A 19,224-nucleotide genomic window follows, 5' to 3' on the forward strand; every position below is an offset into this window, starting at 1 on the left:
TAGATTTCCTCAATCGGAGATAAGGTTAAGCGAATGTCGTCTTATTAGTGTTTAGTACGCGCCATTCGCGGCCTCGTTTTAATTTATGGCTTCATCGACGGCTTTTTTAATCTGTCGCTCCTCCTTATCTCGATCGTATTCTGGAACAGAAATAAGAAGGTAACATTAAAGATCAAAATCGCTCAATAAAAGTTATATAGACAAGTTTAATTCGAGTAATTTTACATATCGTGTGTTTATTATGAACGGAAGCGATCCCGCGATCGGTTATTGATACACAATAGCGTGCGTCGTGTTTATCACATAAATAACTTTACAAAGAAATCGATAGGCAAAGTCAAACTATAATTGTATTACTGCGATCACAATCGAAACGAGCCTCCACGAAAACAGCACACAATCGTACAATTGACATTCAAATCTGTGGACGTCGCTTTGTGCTTTTATTGGCGCTCATTGAGTGGTAATTGTCAATAAATTCTACGGGATCGGAGTTTAATGTGGGTTTGGGTGAAAAAAGTTATGTTTTATTAATATTTTTACGAGAGCGTTTAGGAGCGATAAGATCGGCCTGGGAAGTTTTTTCTTTCAATTTCCGTCACGATTTGTACGCTCATTATTGGTCGGCGATGGGGGCGATAGGGGCAGCGGCTATCGCGCGATGTTATCTGTCTCCCGCGACTTTCATCGCGCCGATTGTGCCCGCTTCCCCCTTTCTTGTCGCTCGACCGGCTCGACGTTCGCCGTTCGTTGAACGTGTTCTCAATGAGTCAGTCGCTATGATTTATTCGCGAGCGAATTTATTATACAAACTTATTACAAACAATTTCTGGCCGCAATAAATTACTAATGATAAATGCGTTTATTTGTGTCAAGTTTTCAGTTGACCGGTCTTCGACTTTTGATCGTCTACATACCGAAGTGTAGGCACAGAATATATATTAGTAGTACCAACAGATTTCCAACTCGTGAAACCCGTTTAAAAAAAATAACAACTCATGCTGCGATACTATAAAGTTCAAATTCCGACCGCGCAGTGTTAGGTGCCTACAATTATATTTGCCTACATGTGCGCTCCCTTTCTATCGCGTAAGAGGTACCCTTTCTGACGAAATCAAGATTGTCACCTTTTAGAAAATAAAATAATCTACTTTTAATTACTATAAGCTACTAATAGAAAACTTTTTTATAGTAATAATCAAATTTTAGTAACCCAACATGTATTTTATGATAGTTTTATATTCGATTATAGTGTAGGAGCGTCAGGAATTTTTTACTACTTAAACATAGTAACTTGTATTTATTTATGTGTAGTATGCGGTTTATTTGTAACAAATTGGTTTATTTGCTATGTTTGCGTATTTTTTTTTATCTTTTTTTGTATTTTAAAGTCTTAAATTACTTTATTGAAATATTTCTTTGACTTTTTTCAATTGTTCATATTTATCAGATTAATAACGATTCTGTCACAGCGGTTAAATCAGTACGTAGATATATGCGACGAAAAAATCTTGCGCGCGCGTCACCGCTCGCTTGTGAGTCCCTTGTAATCTGCCCCTTTAAAGGGGTACTTACAGCTCGATACCTAAACGCACGAGTGGGACAGGCCTGGTGTAGGTAATACATTACAAATAACATAGGCAATAAAAAAAACTAGAACAACTATAATAGAGCAAGCGCTTAGTTGGGAGTTGGGACTTGGGACACAACTGTCTTAAAACATTTTTGTCTCAACTCTCAGACGAGTCTGTTTTGAATTTTATACGGTTCGATCTGTGCAGTTTTAAGGCACGTGTGCCTTTCTAGATACAAGATGTTGTTAGATGTTATTTCAAGTCTACGCATCTTCGTGTACTTTGTATCAATAATTTATCTATTATCTATTGAGTTAAGACTATTATGTCTGGTTATGTTGTGTCTACATTTAAGACTTGTTACGATGGTCGGATGGTCCCTTATCAAAACGCACTTCTACAACGTCATATACCTATGTGAGTACATCATATTATACCTACCATCGGATCAGCTACACGACAAATTGTATATGGAATATATCGCAACGATCTGTCCTAAGACGGTATCGTGAGACATATCTGTGTATAGGCGGAGTATTGTTGTCGTCATATAGAGGGATTAATTCAGGGCACGTCACCGTATCTGATCGGGGTCGGAGGATATGCCGGTTATTATTTACTACGCTGAATTACTTACAATACTACTTATTATTTGGTATATATGGTGGGCAATTTTGCTGTGCTAATGTAATATGGTAATATGGCATTATCTATACACATATTTTTACAGAATTTTACGTTCAACAATGGCAGAGGACAATTGGTCGATAACAATTAACAATAAATCGAACATAATAATCAATCAGACTGAAAAAATACCAAACAATATAATACAAGATATTATGTAAAAAAGTTTAGGCGGAAAACTTATTAAAAACCAGGAAAATCGAACAAAAGTAATAAGGAAAGTTTGAGAAGTTGAAAAGGTGATCGACCTGCCATGATGTCATGTATCTGCCGAAACATAATAATCACTTCTGATTGATTTGACGGAAGGATGTCGCTAAGGGTCAATTCAGAGTTCAGACCGCAACGCGACGAGGCGAGGCGAGGCGCGGCTTGACATAAATTTGTATGGATTTGATAGATTTCAATCGCGTGAGACGTCTTGCGAATCTATCAAATCCATATAAATTTAGAAAATATGCATCTACGCGTCGCGTTGCGTCTGAATTGACCCTTAGACCTGCCCCATTAGTCAAGAGCGTTCAACTTTCAAACATATTTGGTGTGTACGTAGCTGGTATTATATTATTATAAAAAATATATTAAGAATTTCAGAAATCAGAATCTCATTCACCATACTTATACAGCTTTTCGCCAACCTCCTTTCTATAACTGATTTTGCGTCAGCTTCATCAATCAAGCATTACAAGATCACGACCATGTACTGTCACGTCGGGCAAACATTTGTTTATAACATTATCGAGGGGGGGGGACGAGATAGCGCTTATTAAACACGTCACCGCTGACACAATCTCCCCTCCATCGCCGTACAAAAATGTACCGAGACGTCACCGGAGATCGACGAGATACACTTTGTTTCAATGTTTGAAGGATCGTGCGTAGCGTTATTCCTAGTAGAAGATAACCGAAAAAAACTTGAGAGGTGTCAAGGGACACCCGAATGGAACAAAGTTATTTCTTATGTTAAAAAAATCTGTTTAATGCATATACTCAAAAAATATATTTAAAAAACGCCATCTATTGACGCCCAGGAATACTAACAATGCGTCGCTGTTTAATCTCAAAAAACATCATCTAGTTGACACACGGAATACTATCAACGCCCTCTGCCCCTACCATGCAGGTACTAATAAAAAAGTGTCGTTACAACTTTTTCTGTCTAGCCCCCTTTCGCAACGCGCGATAAGGAACTCCGTTCCAATTAAAAACGTGTGACACTAGGTGACTGCCGCGGTAAAGCTATTGCATGGCTTACCGTGGAATACCCATAGGTATTTCTTGGATCGGTCGCCGTGCTCAAAGCCCTCGATAAAAGCCATGCAATATCCTAAAAATCCTCCTATTTTTTGGCAGTTGGTCAAAAAGTAACTCGCAGGGTGTTTGTGAACGAGGTGGTAACAGATGATGAACGCTTTAGAGTCAGAAATAATGACATTTGAAACACAAGAATACAGGTAGTTTTTTACTGACTGTTTCGTAATTAACTAATTTTTGCATCTCTTCCTTTAACTCCTCTACTTGAGCATACCTTTTTTGCATAATGCTGTCATTTTTTAATCTGTCACAGCAACTTTTGTTTCTACAACGAAGCAATTTTAGAGGATAGTTCCAGGTCCATTAAAAGTAGATCAAAAGTTTTGTTTAAATAAACTCGTAAGTACCTTCTGTTATTTCATCGTCCAATTAAAGAAGTTATTTTTCTCACGTCACACTTGAATCCATCTATAATATAATTTATATTATACAGGTAAAAATAAATCACTGTGGTCGCCGAAATAGCTCTAACATTTCTTAAAAAACCTTTAAAAGGTACAATTTATCTAAATAGATTTAAGGTACGTTTGGGACAATCTACGTAAAATCTAGGACCGCGTATAGTCCGTTGGGGTTTTGATGAGAATAAACCTTATGCCATTGGAATAAGGGTCCTATCAAATGTAGAAAATTTTTGAACAGTCGTAGTGACATCAAACAGTTGATTTTTTTTCAATCAGCGAATTGATTCGCCCTCGCCGCGCCATCTGCCCGTGAGCGCTTTAATTTATACAAAACATCGCTTTACTTGAAATTAAACTGTACTTTATATGGTCGAAGACATGAAAACATGCTGTGAGTTTTCCACAGTCCCTCCTGTGCGGCCTTTTTGTGACCTATGTGGACGTTGGTCCGGATAATGTTACATACAGCATACTACATCTTTTAAAGTCCTCAGAGGATGCTATATCGAGACTGCATCAAAAATAAACCTAAATTATATTGTTGTATGATTACTTAGCCGAATGAACTTACAGAATTTACAGAATTGCCAACTATTTTTGCCTATTATTAGAAGTTGGATACTGCAACTAAAGCCTTGATATGATAACAATAGCTGTCGGACCTATACGTAAATATATTTCAGTTATATAAGTCCTGATTACATTAAACATCCTCAACTATATTTGCATTCACAATTATTATGAGTTGCTATTTGTATTATAAACTTCGATGGGTGATTACAAACATTATTTTCGCAGCAGCACAGTTTATAAAACGATCTCCAATATAATTAAAGAAGATGAGCTAAAGCATTAGTAACTGTTCTCTCTGTGATCAGTTTTAGAATAATTGTGTAAGTAGGTATTATTCTGTTACCTAATTTTCATTACTCCGAACTGGTTCGGAACGTGCAGATTCTTCTTCCCAGGTATACCTAAAAACAAAGACGAGAGAAATAATAGTCTTCGTAGCTATAAAATGCAAAAATGCGACATTATTTTTTATTCACAATTTCAGTAATCTTACGAAAACATTTCGTATTCCAGCTCTTTAAAAATAATGTATGCTCGGAGCAGCAATGTATACTCCTAAAAGTACTTTTAATTATTATAATGCAGTGTGTTTACTGTAATGACTTCATGAGTACTTGGTCATAACGTTTCGTGAGCGCTCATTGTGCGTAAACATTGTACTCTTAATAAACATATTTTAGCAGTGAGCTACAAAACATTTTCACATTGTAGCTGAAAATTGTTACTCTTTACGGCGGGTCGGCTCGGCGCGGGCGGCGCGGCGGCGCGCGGCGCTGGGCGCGGGCGGAGCGGGTCTGGCGTAGGGCGGGAGTACACGTGCGCTCATCAACTAATGGTCCGTGCGCGTATTCGAACCGAGCCTACACTCGGCACAAAACGACCGCCCGCCTGTAGTCGTGCCCGCTTTCGGCGCAAAATTATGACGTGTAAAACACGGCCTCTCCTTGCATTCCGCGCACGGGATTTTTATGAATGGCGCGATTATTATTCGCATTTTAAACTCGAATGCGGCGCTATTCTCCCCGAGACGTATATAGCAATATTCGTAACGAGTTTTCTCAGCGCTACTACCTAATTTCAGGTCGAGGGCGGCGGATGAATGCGGGGTGCTATGTAGCGTGTTGGTATCGGGTCCGCTCGTCGCTCGCCGCGCTCGTCGGGCGATCGAACGCGATTGCAAATTTATTAGCGGACATTCGCCGCCGGTCCGCGGATGTAGCGTACTCGCAGTTGTTTTAGCTCCTGTTATATTTTTTTCTCGACGAGACTCGGCTCTCCCCCTTTGTTCTCAAGTGGACCAGCTGTCATTATACGCCATGTTATTTTTTTCGCCGTTTTTATAGAGTTTTGCGTCGAGGGCGTTCCGTTCGGAAAAATGTTCGTTTTGCGTGCGGCCCGGCGAGCTGGCGTGTCGGCCGACGCGCCCGCCGCTCCGCGATTGAAAATGAGTTATGTAATTTCAGATTTCACTTTTGTTTCAACACCCCGGGCGCGCATTGTTCTCGACCTCCGATACGATATAAGATCCGAGTTCTCGTCTAATATGCCGCTAAATTAAACTCCACTACTACTCTATCGTACAGTTATCAAACTAGTTCGGTTGTAGTCGCCCGATCGGTCGTCGGATCTCGCAATTACTCAACCAAAATGTAACATGTGTCATTGCAGTTTTCAAGTGGCTTCTGTTTGATAATTTAAACGAACCCTTTCAGCCGTGGGGTCCCCAGTGTAATCAATGAAAGACGCAGTTTGCCAACATTTGCGTACACACTTATGACATGTTTAATAGCTGAAGGGACTGATTGTTCGTAATTATTCTAATGAACGGATTTTTATCAAAGTTGCAGGAATCGGCGTTTTGTTTACGCTTTTGAGGGGTACGTTGGAGGTTTGCAACAAAATTGATACCATGAGGTCGAAAAATGTCCATATTGTTAAACGAATTTCTTCAAAAAATATTTTTATTATCCACGTGCATCTAAAAATCATTTTCGTACGAACCAAATGTTCGTGATGATGGCTTTCGAAATGTTCCTAGGAATTATGCGGGGAATATATTTCTCGTATTATTGGCAGATAAAGCTGTTGGAGTGGCCCACAGCCTTGGCATTCATCTTCCGATATTGCTTCGGCAGCCACTCGACGGCTTATTACAATGTCTGCTATGTGCTCCGTAGTCCGTAGTCCGTACATACCGATCCGACGACGATAAAATAATTGCAAATTCGTAGTTCTCTATCTCGTAGCAGGCTTATATTTAATATATCCCGTGATATGAATTTAAATTTAATGAAACTTAGAGCTGTTTTATTACATTTACTATCGCACTCAGAGACGAATATTAATTGCATAACTGTACATAATAATTAAACTAGCTATTTGACCGAGCTTTGCTCGGTATTCGATAAAACACGAATAAAATGACATTTACCTAGTTTGAAACCCCCTATAAACTAAATTTCATGAAATTCGTTGGAGCCGATTCCGTGATTCCAATTATATATATACAAGAATTGCTCGTTTAAAGATATAAGATTAAGATTTTGACATAAGCCCCATACATTATCTGTCAAACTATTCATTTATGTGAAGTTTAATCATCATCACGTCATGTCTCGCGGCGGCAGGTGCGGCAGTTAGGTACGGTACTAAACACTGCTTGCTGCAGGCGCAGAGGGGTACCAACGCCTCAGTGCCATCATTGCACGTATGAGGACGACACGGCGCAGCACACTATATATATTCAAATTCAAATTGATTTATTTGCATGAATGTACCATCGATGAAATTCATTCCTAGGGAGTTGACTCGACGTCGTCGACGTTGACGTCGGCTTATGTCAATTCAATGTTAGCTGTGATCGATCGGAATCAACTTCTCTGATAGTACTATCAGAGAAGTTGAATCCTATGCAAATCGGGGACCTAAGTAGTTTGGTTGCGTTACGTCAAACCCAGCTGACAGATCACAATTACATTGAATTGACATATTCGACCAAATAACATTGGTCTGTCAATTGCATAGGAATCAACTTCCTCGATGGTACATAAAATAGAGGTCTTAAAAGTAATAACAGAGTAGGTAATAATATTAGCTCCATACATTCTGCCAGTAATGTGGCGTGCAAAGTCATAATTATTTTCATTTTAATATAGTTTAGTTCATATTAATTTAGGACCGGACCTGATTCTCCTAGTCATAATAAGAGCATTAGTCCGGTCGAGAGAAGCCTGGCAGGCGGTCTCCACTTTCTGCGAGTCCATCATGACGCAGAAGGAGGCCGCTGAGGGAAATTGGGAGGCTGCTGAAGCAGCTGACCCGATAAGCTGAGATGACGTGGAGGATGCAGACGCGCTCAACATGAGCGTCAACTGCCGCCATAATAAGGTTCGGGCGACGGATTGGGAAATCCGTCGCCTATCCCACAAGCTCTTCCGGTAGAAGAGCGTCGGGAGCCTCGGACCGCTCTCCCGGAGAAAGCTTCAGAAGCCAAGCCGCGCGGATGGTTCTGCTGGCAGAGTGGATGCCACTGTCTGGGCTGCTGCTGCTTTCACCTCAGGCGGGTCCAGCGGCCCAGCGATACGCAGAGAGGAGGCACCGTTGGGTTTTAGTTGGTAACAAAGGGTGCTCCTCCTTACCGCAGCACCCGAGGAGTCCCTGGATATGTTCCAGGCGGCCCTCCAGGCTGTCGGGAATGCATCAAGCAACACTGTGTCATTCCTGTTACTCGCCTTTCTCTCAAAGTATGACTCATTCCATATTTTTCAAATTTACCTGTAGCTTTGTCGGCTATGATTCACGAAATGAATCGCCTTATAAGGCGTTCGTGGCGTGGCGACGCGCCACACATACTAATGTACACAATGGCCGTAATTAACATAAATTAGCCGCGTGAAAAACGTGAGACAAGTCATCTGCATGAGAAGCACGAGGCGCCTCACAATGCCGCCACTTACAGCGTGACTCTGGCCGCAATACCACTTACGTTACACTTATTAGTATTAATAACCTTCGATCGGTATAATTATGGAATATTGGAGTTATGGAATACATACAAAATTATAGGATACTGTTCTTAGTATCTAAGAATATCTAAACGAATTGAATATTTGGAGACCGACTTCATATTATAGCGAAGTTAGAAGTCTAGGAAGCCTTTTAGGATTGCGACTTGCGAGGGTATTTTGTATTCACAAAAACTTTTGAGCTTAATAGTTTTTTATAGATAATTATCATATGTTTAAATGTTTTAATCAACTGCTTTATAAACCTACAAGTTACAATAATTATAGCTATGTTATTTCTTGACATTGCCCTAGTCAAATATTGAAAAGCGTAATAATTAATCAAAACGATATTTCACGGGTGTCGGTCGTAAGCTCGACTTCAGTACAAGTCACGCAATGTCCTGGGCCGATGACCAACACTGACTTTCTCTTTGGTTTTTCTTTGGAAAGTAGGTTGGTTAAGTTGGTTAAGTTGGTTAAGTCTTAAAAGCTGTTAACAAAATTAATATTCGATTTTAAGAAAGATCAGCGCTGATATGAACATAAGTTATTACGATGTGCCCAAGAGCCTGGAAAATTATAGAGGGATTTGGATATCTCAAATAAGCAGAAAAGTCTGGTAAACAATCATGTCGTTAATGACATCAACTTAAAATTCCTTTAGTCTTGCAAATGACAAAATTGCAAATGACTATAGTTATTGATCTAGAAAGTTCAAAATATATATTACTTTTAATGCTTTTTAAATTCAGGAATTTGAAACTGCTTTAACATGCAAGATTACGAATGCAGTCTGCAGAAATTTGTATCTACTCAGTAAGTAACTGTTTTAGATTGGAATTTATGTACTGCTGTAAACGCTTGCCAGTCTTTCCAGCTTTACCAGTTCGCTCGACAACAAGTAACAAGTAAGAACGAGGCTCGCCGTCGGTCGCTGGCCAGATAGCGATCGCAGTTTAGGGCTTCGATTTTCCACATCTCAGACTGTAGTGTCAGCAGTACAATGGCCGTTCCCGCCGAGTGAGAGCCCCTTATCGATCTACTGGCCGTCATCGATAGCGGGCAAAAAGCGTGTCAGTGTGGCACAAAGCCATTGTGGCGCGCCGGACGCCGTTGTTTGCTGTTTAGACGAACTAAACTGCTTATTTTAGCATCAGGTGAGTTCAGGAGGCTTGATTTTAAAGTGTTTGCATAGTATTGTCTCGTGTTTTGTGTGGCGAAATGCGCCTAGAAACAAAACAACAGCAGTATAAAAATAACGTAGGAGTCATCAGGTAAACCTAACTTTTCTAAAAGCTACTTGTACGCCATACACGCTACGGTTTACCGGAGAGTCCGCCGGAGAGTATGCAGGTATGCCTGCGCAGGTATCAGTCGACAGAATTGATTTTCGATTTTGCTCCAGTCTACCTGCGCAGGCATACCTGTGCAGGAGAGACCTCTCCGGTAAACCGTAGCGTGTATGGCGTACTATCATAGTCACCACTTGTTCGTCTCAGTCACACGAAAATTTTACGGTATAGATACCGTAAAATTTTCGTGTGACTGAGAACGAATCGTGTAGACACGATAAACGAATTTAGATGCAATGAAGTACGGTCATCATGATTGTAGTCCCTTAAATAAATCACATTATTGCACATAATTTGGTGCGATGATAAGTCCTCGTCGAATGTGGCGGCGCTGGCAGGGGCAAACTTATACGAGGCGACGAAAACTCCAAGATGTTTTCACTCAAAATAATAAGTTCCAAGTCAATTTTTTGCGAAACTCGGTGTAATGGATTGTTGGAAACTTCGATAACTTTCGGAAGTTGCTCTTCGATTTTATTTTGCTAAGGAATTTTTTAGCCAATTTCTCTCGAACGCGAAGTTAGAAATCACCAGTCACCCTTCAGCGAATAACCCCCGAGTTTTATATCTCATTGAAATAACATTCTTAAAGTGTAATTTTCAGCGACATTAAATTTTTCAAGATTAATTTCTGAACGTATATTGAATATTTTCTTTCGTTTTTCTCGGGTCTATTTTTAAGCATATTGAAATATGAGTTTCATGAATATTTTTTTAGTAGAAGGTAGATTTTTAGGTACGTGCTTGTAAAAATACAATATACTTGTAGAATATCTACAAGATATATTCATATTATTTACTAAATATACTGAAAATTTATCACTTTTATCAAGTTTGAGTTGGTTACGAATTAAATCACAGTCAGAACAACCTAGCGATAGTCTCTACGTTTATATTCACGTATATAAATCAATTTACACCTCCAAATCATTGCATAATTTAAATCCAATCACCACTAATAAGAATCGTGACGGGTTGTCAGTTCCACCGCGAATCAGAGCAACATTCAATAAAGAAGGCCGCAACCCCAGCGCCGGAGCTGGCGTGTCGATGACGCGGAAAACAAATACTCTAACACTCCATCCGTCAGCGGGGTGCGAAACTTAATAAAATTCATGTATCGGAAACTTATAACCGTAAAATATTGTTTGCGCAAGGGACCAACCCTTGGTTTCCTTGAGAATAACTGCAATAAAATCGACGCCAGACTTTAAAGTTATACAATGTTATTAGTTGTATAAGTTAGAGGCGTAGAGACTCTAGTGTTTTAAAACGTTACACACTCTTTCTAAATATAATTAGAATACTAATTGACTAAAAATTTCTTAGAAATACAAGTGCCAGGTATTTCTGACTTTACAGAAGAATATTTGGATGTCCAACTGTAAGTTATGGCACTACTTGGAAAACATGATATTGTCTAAAATCTAGATATCGCCAAGGACGAAATTAGTAGGAAAGATAAAACGAGTGTCCGAAAGATTAGCGTCGAGACTGGGTGGCACCGGCCGCATCAGCATTAAAATAAAAATAAGGATGGCCATAAATATGGCGCACAAAGGCGAGATATACGGTTATAGCGACCGGACCGGGCGCAGCTTAGTTTGTATCTGAAACAAATACTACATGGCGCTCTGCTAAATTGATTATTGAACTGAACTCTACAGAGATAGAGACTTACTTAGATAAATACTTATTTAGATAAGTAAAACACGATTAGCTTTACGTTTCAGAATCTATATTTCATAGATTCTGAAACGTAAAGCTATACTATTCTCAACTTTTTTTGCATTGAGTTAAATATTCGGATATTATCAGTTAGAGGATACTTCCTATTCCTATTCCTACAGATATTATTAGTTAACAGATACTACCACTTACCAGGATATTGCGATCTACGAATACTGAATCTAATTTTATTGCGCTTCAAAATATTCATGAAACATAACGTAAATCGCGATACACTTTATGTTCAGCGGGAAAATAAACCGTCGCCGTGAAAAGTCAATCCTTCAGCGACCCTATCGGTCATCGTGCTCCCCTCGTCACGGCCCGCATCGGCGCCGAGAGGGCACATTGAGTAGAAGTCGCCCACGAGCCAACCCGTCCTACCCCTTTATTGCCCAGGTGATAGATGAATATGACCGACCACTGTTAACCTCAAACTGCCTGAAATATGTTTCAATATTGGACAGGAAATATTTTGGTATATCGAAATTTTTTTACTGCCAAATTATAACATTGGTCTATGATCTCATCATAAGACCAGTCATTTGAATTATCCAAGACATAACTTACTTGACTGACTTTTACGTATACACACTTCTTACTCATAATATTACCTATGCAACTCTATATAGCTTGAAATTCCTATCTTGTCCTGATTACTCTGTTATAATTCAGTTTACAATTAATTGTTGCACTTATAGGATGGTGGCAACTGAAAATTCGAACTCTACTTTTTAAACGGCTTTTAAAAATTCGTCATCCGGTGTTCTATTTAAAAAGGTCGAAATCTCAAAAACACTTGAAATGATTTTTAATGGATGCTCAATATGGAGTGGTCGTTGTGGCGGTGGTCCAACTACTGGAATGGCCTATAATCCAACCCTTCCGCGGTAAATGGGTAAGTCGTGTAGCTAAAGTGCAGCCTTCCGGACTTTTATTTGGGGATATTATTTTTTACGTAATATCATTCCAATAAAAATACTATTCGTTTCAGCTGAGTGTTTGTTTATGTTGTAAATTTGTTGGTCGTAAGGGATGAAATATAAGAAAGTGCGACGAATATCTTGAGATTATATTTGTGATTTTCAACCGATAGTAGAATAGATTTTCTGTTTTATTTTACTATTGAAATACGCTCTGAATATGAAATGTAGGTGTATATAACACCTACATAAACAGTCTTAGACACGTCTTGAATGTTTATGTACTTTAGATTGTTTTATTTCTTATCCACCAAGTAGTTACAGTTCATTCAATACTCAGACTCTATATTAAGAGATAAGTAATAAAACAATTTAAAGCTACAAATCCTGTAAACGTAAACGCTGACAATGTTTATATCATAGTTCCTATTCCACAAAGCTTTCTTATTTATCGATTCCCAAACGGTTAAGTAAAAATCAATGCGACAATTTCGGGAATCAATAGAGAAATACAAGGTCAAAATATTCATAAAACATTGAATACATATCTTGGAGTACAATGGTTACTAATGAATTGATTGCGTGAGGGACGCGGGTTCGAGTCCGGGTGCATACGGATGCATTAGCGCCGCTTCCGGGGCCGCCCCTACCCATATTCGCTTTTTGGGGTTGACGCAACTATGAGAAATATTTTGGAAGATTTCATATTTTAAGTTTTCTTTCATCTTTGTGGAATCACATTTATGCACCTTAAATATCCACAGCCGAACATATAACCTCCTCCTTTTTGGAAGTCGGTTAAAATGTGTTATTATCTCTAACTTATCAATAAGATGGAGTTAAATCCGTAGACGGTTAAGCAATAGCAACACCTGATTGGGCAGTTGGTGATATTACTTGGAACTTAGATGTGAGTTCCCGGTATTTCAGAGCCAACTGCCAACATACTCGGCACTATGAAAACCTATACAGGGTGTAATAAAAATAGTGGATAATACTTTAGCGTGTGTATAGACGAGTTTATTGCCATCAGAAAACTAATACATTACATTTTAAAGTATACATTATAAAATTATTACATAAAATATCTTGTTAATTGCGCAGCCCTCCTATAGTATAGGAATTTCTTAGTGTAGGGCACTAAGAAATTCTTGTACTGTAGGGGTTGCTTGCCAGTTGTCATAAATTATTATGAAGACTTATTTTAAAAGACATCATTAGTGAATTACTTAACAATTTAATAGGTATCTAAATTTTATTATTATTATACAAATATCATACTATAAACGTGAATTATAAGTGATAAATTTTGATACAACATTTATTTTTAACCGACTTCAAAAAAAGGAGGTTATCAATTCGACACGTATGTATGTATTATTTCCAGAACTGTCCAGTTTTTGTCTATAGTAGCTTCTGAACAAATGTGCCAAATTTCAAAAGTGTACGTATGTACTACGTATGTATGTATGTACGTATGTTTTTATGTTTGTGCACGCATATCTCCGGAACTACAAGTCCGATTTAAGTGATTCTTTTTTTGTTGTACTAGGTATTGTTCAACTTAGGGAATACTGCAAGTTTCATCAAATTCGGTTCAGTAGTTTTTGAGATAGGGAATTTTAATTCTTAATTTCGTACAATTTGAAGTCGGTTTTATCTTTTTAAAATACTATTATTAATCTGTGGTAACATTTTTTTTGCATTCATAGAGAAATTATTATTTTAATTTCATTGCTATTTTTATTGTATATAAATACAATTATTTATATGTGCGTGTGTGTGTGTGTGTTTTGGTCGCTCTTGTTAAATAAGGTATTCTTTATTTTATGATGTGTTTAATAGTACTTAGTAGATTTTCAGTGTCATTACTCATTATATTTAAGTGTGATTACTGATTAGCCAGTCATTAACCGCAAACTTGGCATCTCTGGTGTTCATTTCGTTAAAATTCTCTATGACTTTGCTGACATTATTGTACAAAAGTGGTCCTAGGAAATATTGTTGGTGTTGGCTGTTGGGCCATTGCCCTACTTACTTTAGGTAGTATGCATACTTTGTCCTTCCTTCTTTTATTACAAAAATTTTTAGTTACCTCTGTGTGATTGATGTGGCGATGTTGTGTCAGTATTGTTTTTCTTATAAACAGTTGTCTGACTGTCAGTGTCTTGGTAAGTTTGTAGAGTTCATCTGTCGAAAAGTCGTAAGGTTTAGACTTTAGATACAGCTACTTCCAGTACTTCCAGTACTCTTTGGGCTCCTCCCCATACGGATATACAATAGGACAATATTGATTCACTTAATAGAGCACGGGAAACTTCAAGTATTAGTTTTTTTTTTTTTCAGCGAAATTGCATAATTGCTTCAAAATATAAATTAGTTTACGTACTACTCTTTTGGTAAGCACTGATAATATAATATGCTCTCTCCAGGACAGGTGTTTGTCCAACATAACGCCCAGATATTTTATGTTTGGTACTTCATGTAGTTTAGGACAGTCATTACAAAACTGACGTCGTCATTGCAGTTTTTATGTATAACAAGTTCAATAGGTGCTATTTTTATACGGGTGGTAAATTTAATAAATTTTGTTTAACTAACATTAAGCGTACACAGTTCCATATAATATAGAGTTTTCTGTGAAAGTAGCAGCGCTGAAAGAGCACAACTTTTGTGATTGTATGGGCATTTTCATGACGCTGGGGCGCTTGCTCATACAAATGACAAAATATGCTTTTTCGGTACTGCCACTTTCACAGTCAACTATAATATGTGAGACACATACTCATCCTCGAGTATTATCACTTAGTTTGTTACACTTGTATACCACAATAATTGTGGTATAATATGATTATTCATAAAATACTTTGTAGAATGTAGCAAACTCCATTTCGTAGAACAAATCACAAAAATATTTTAATACCAACTTATTTATTTTTTTATGAAATAAGGGGGCAAACGAGCAAACGGGTCACCTGATGGAAAGCAACATCCGTCGCCCATGGACACTCGCAGCATCAGAAGAGCTGCAAGTGCGTTGCCGGCCCTCTAAGAGGGAATAGGGTAATAGGAGAGGGAAGGGAAGGGAATAGGGGAGGACAGGGAAGGGAACAGGGTAGGGGATTGGGCCTCCGGTAAACTCACTCACTCGGCGAAACAGCGCAAGCGCTGTTTCACGCCGGTTTTCTGTGAGAACGTGGTATTTCTCCGGTCGAGCCGGCCCATTCGTGCCGAAGCATGGCTCTCCCACGTATAAATTTGTCATTAGGTTACTTAAAAATTGTTTGGAGTCTCGCGTCGTAACGCGGGTAGACCGTGCGATAGAAGGGTAGTGTTTCCTGTTCCCGAGGGAGGGGGGAGGAGGGGAGGGGAAGGTCCTCTTTGTGTAGCGATAACCGGAAGCGGAGGGCTCGGAGGACGGAGGGTAATGTCAACTGTGAGGTATTTTAAGTTTCTTCACAGCGCGTTGATTACTCTCTTTAATGGCTTATGAGACTTTTAATGTAATTCTTGAGTGTTTTTTATCTTCTTTACACTGTTAAGAAAATTCTGTGCCCATTCATGGCGTAAAAAGCAAAAATGTTAGCGAAAACCTTGTAAGTCGCAAAGAATGTCCGAATAATTTGATACGACTGTGTTATCGGGTTTCTCTTCATACCTATCGGCTATTTTCGTTATATTATATTTAGGGCCTGTTTTACCACTTCCTGATAAAGTTCCGAATAGGCTATTCACTACTTTTTTGATTTGATTCTCCATACTTGATCTGTCAAGTTAATTGTTGGATAGCCTATTCGTCACTTATCAGGAAGTGGTGAAACAGGCCCTTAAAGTTATAGAATTAAGCCAGAAGAAAGATTTTTCGAAATGATTCATATAACACGAGTAGGTACGCTACATAGTCTTGAAGCATTTACGTCCTCGGCCCATCACGGCAAATGGCTACTTTTAGTGAACAATAATCATTTTTAGTTGCACCGAGTGCCGATAATGGCACAATTTCCGCCGATTAGCCGGCAGCCGACAGCCGACGAGCGCCGGCCGAACATTTCGGAGAAGTCGGAAAAACGCTAATGACGCTTTTGTTGCTTTCCCGTAAAATGTATATTAAACAGGCAGTTAAACTGTTAAATATAGTATTTACTATTTTGGTAGGTTTTAAAACCAAACATTTTCTCCACCACCAACCAACTCAATCAACAGGCACCAAAGAAAACCAAAGTGGGGCCATAGTAGGTATATACTATGTAGCTAAGCCTATTTGGCCACAATTTCCCATCGATATGTTTATTATAATTATCCTAATTATCGTAGTATCATGGATCTTTTGTTATTAAAAAAAATGCATTCTAGATTTCTTAACACCTACTCAACTGGCTATTAATGACAAATGAAAACTCTACATTCCAAATTCAAACTCAACCCTCGCTTTCCCGCGGTCGGTATTTGATAAATATTTGCTATTTATTTTGTTCCTGAAGCCATTTTTTCAGCGTAAAGAGCCGAAATGGCGTTATGTTCCACCGAGCGGAACCGAAGTTTGGGAAAATACGCGTTTAACTTTCCGTTAATATAATATTGTGCCATTATTGCATCGTTTATTATAATCCGGAACTCGGAAGGGATAGGGTTAAAAATTTTCGCTTAATGGACGTTTTGTTGGAATTTTTATCGTTTTTTGAAAACATTTCGTGTAAATCATTATTACGTGGTGTTTTATTAAAAAGTGAGGTGTTTTTTATGTTATGAACTTTATATACCTTTTTTGAATTTTAATAATTTGAGGAGTAAAAATGCTGTTATCAACTTCGTGCATGCATGAGCATGAGTTATTATGTGAAATTTTTGTTCCAATTTTCCTTTCCTATACTTACCTAAAACCTTGAAAATATCCTTGCTACCATCGGATAGAGTTTTCAAGAAAAGAAGAGCCCAGTTCGATCTTTCAGTTGTAAGTTAATTAATGGCCGAAAATATGAAAGAGAAGTTGTAAGTTGTCCCGGTTTCCGGTGCGCCGCGCACTTTGTACAAAAATCATTAATTACCAACGCAATCTAACCCTCCAGCCGCGGGGCCTCGTGTGCCCCGGGACATTCATTAGGCCCCAATTGCCCCAATGTGGTTACCTCTAACAGGCCTAACCTTATTTGAATATTGATTTCAATATCAAGTTTAGCTTAGCTGAGAGACGTGGTGTCAGCAAGAATATTATAGCTAGCAGGAATCAAATTGGCTTAAGGAACAAAGACCTGTAGGAACACCTAAGAAGATGATATTTAAGTTCTTAAAGTAGACGAAGAAGGCATTGACGATTTTATAAAAATACTAGATGAACCTTGAAGTTTGTATCACTTAACTCATAATTTTTTTTACTGTTTAAGCCTTCCCTGGACGTCTATGAATATTTCAAAACTAAAATTAGCAAAATCGGGTCAGCCGTTTTCGAGTTTTAGCGAGACTAACAAAACTTCAAATTCATTTTTATTTATATAAATTATAAAAATATCAATGCCTTTGTTGTTATTGAAAAAAAAAACAGATTTTTCTTGTGTAGGAAAATCATTCTAGATTCTAGAATAACAGTTCTGTGATCGATTAATGATTCTATAAAATATAGTCGTTTAAAGGCCAATCATATTTAACACTTAAAGTATCATGTGAGCACGATGGAAACCCAGTCACACCGTGTGTATAGGTAGTATACACTCGACGCGACGGTACCATATTAAGCCAAGTTTGATTGCCACAACATATTGCGAAACTACTGTACCATCGTAGACCGTATACATAGAAACACGATGCGTCTCTACATTTTTTTCGAGCTACGGTGCACCTAGAAACGCGTCTCCACAATATTCTAAAAATAACTGTACCACTTCCCACAATCAACCTCTGTAGTGTAGTGGGTGTAGTGTAGTCTAGGGGGTGTAGTGGGCAGCCCGTGGCGACATTGACACGGCGTGGCGATGGCCCTCCGCCACTCCGCTCGAGGGCCATATGAACACTGTAGTATATATTATGACATCGGAATTAGAATTAAGTAGGTTACATTTTGACAAGTTTTCGTTTTTAGGGTTCCGTAGCCAGATGGCAAAAAACGGAAGCCTTATAGATTCATCATGTCTGTCTGTCTGTCCATCCGTATGTCACAGCCACTTTCCTCCGAAACTATAAGCGCTATACTATTGAAAATTGGTAAGTAGATGTAGTCTGTAAACTGCATTAAGATTTTGATGCAAAAATGGGAAAATTATTAAAAATTTTAGGGGTCCCCATAGGTACAACTGAAACAAAAAAAAAAATTCATCAAATCTATACGTGTGGGGTATCTATGGATAGGTCTTCAAAAATCATATTGAAATATCCAAAGTGGTAAAATGTGTGTGTGTGTGTGTCCCCCCTCTAACTTCTAAAGTAGGGGCATGATAAGTCTAAAAATAATATATGATATGCATTACTATAAAAACTACCAACGAAAATTGGTTTGAACGAGATCTAGCAAGTAGTTTTTTATACGTCATAAATGGTAAACCTTAAATTAATTTTCATTAAATCAACTGAAATATAAAAACTAATCAAAAACCTTTTAATTTCATTAAAATAAACCTTATTACTGCTGCGGAACCCTTCATGGGCGAGTCCTACTCGCACTTGGCCGCTTT

At 38.4% G+C, this 19,224-nt stretch overlaps 1 long non-coding RNA gene across 1 annotated transcript; it reads left to right on the plus strand.

Annotated features, from left to right (window-relative positions):
- Window positions 1–1,845: 1,845 nt before the first annotated feature.
- On the plus strand, window positions 1,846–18,013 carry LOC121733445. The gene is made up of 3 exons (XR_006036559.1): window positions 1,846–1,858; window positions 9,170–9,173; window positions 17,944–18,013. It is a non-coding gene; the product is annotated as an uncharacterized LOC121733445 (long non-coding RNA).
- The last annotated feature ends 1,211 nt before the right edge of the window (window positions 18,014–19,224 follow it).

Source organism: Aricia agestis, chromosome 1 (assembly GCF_905147365.1).
Source record: "Aricia agestis chromosome 1, ilAriAges1.1, whole genome shotgun sequence".
In the NCBI taxonomy this organism is placed as follows: Eukaryota; Metazoa; Arthropoda; class Insecta; order Lepidoptera; family Lycaenidae; genus Aricia; species Aricia agestis.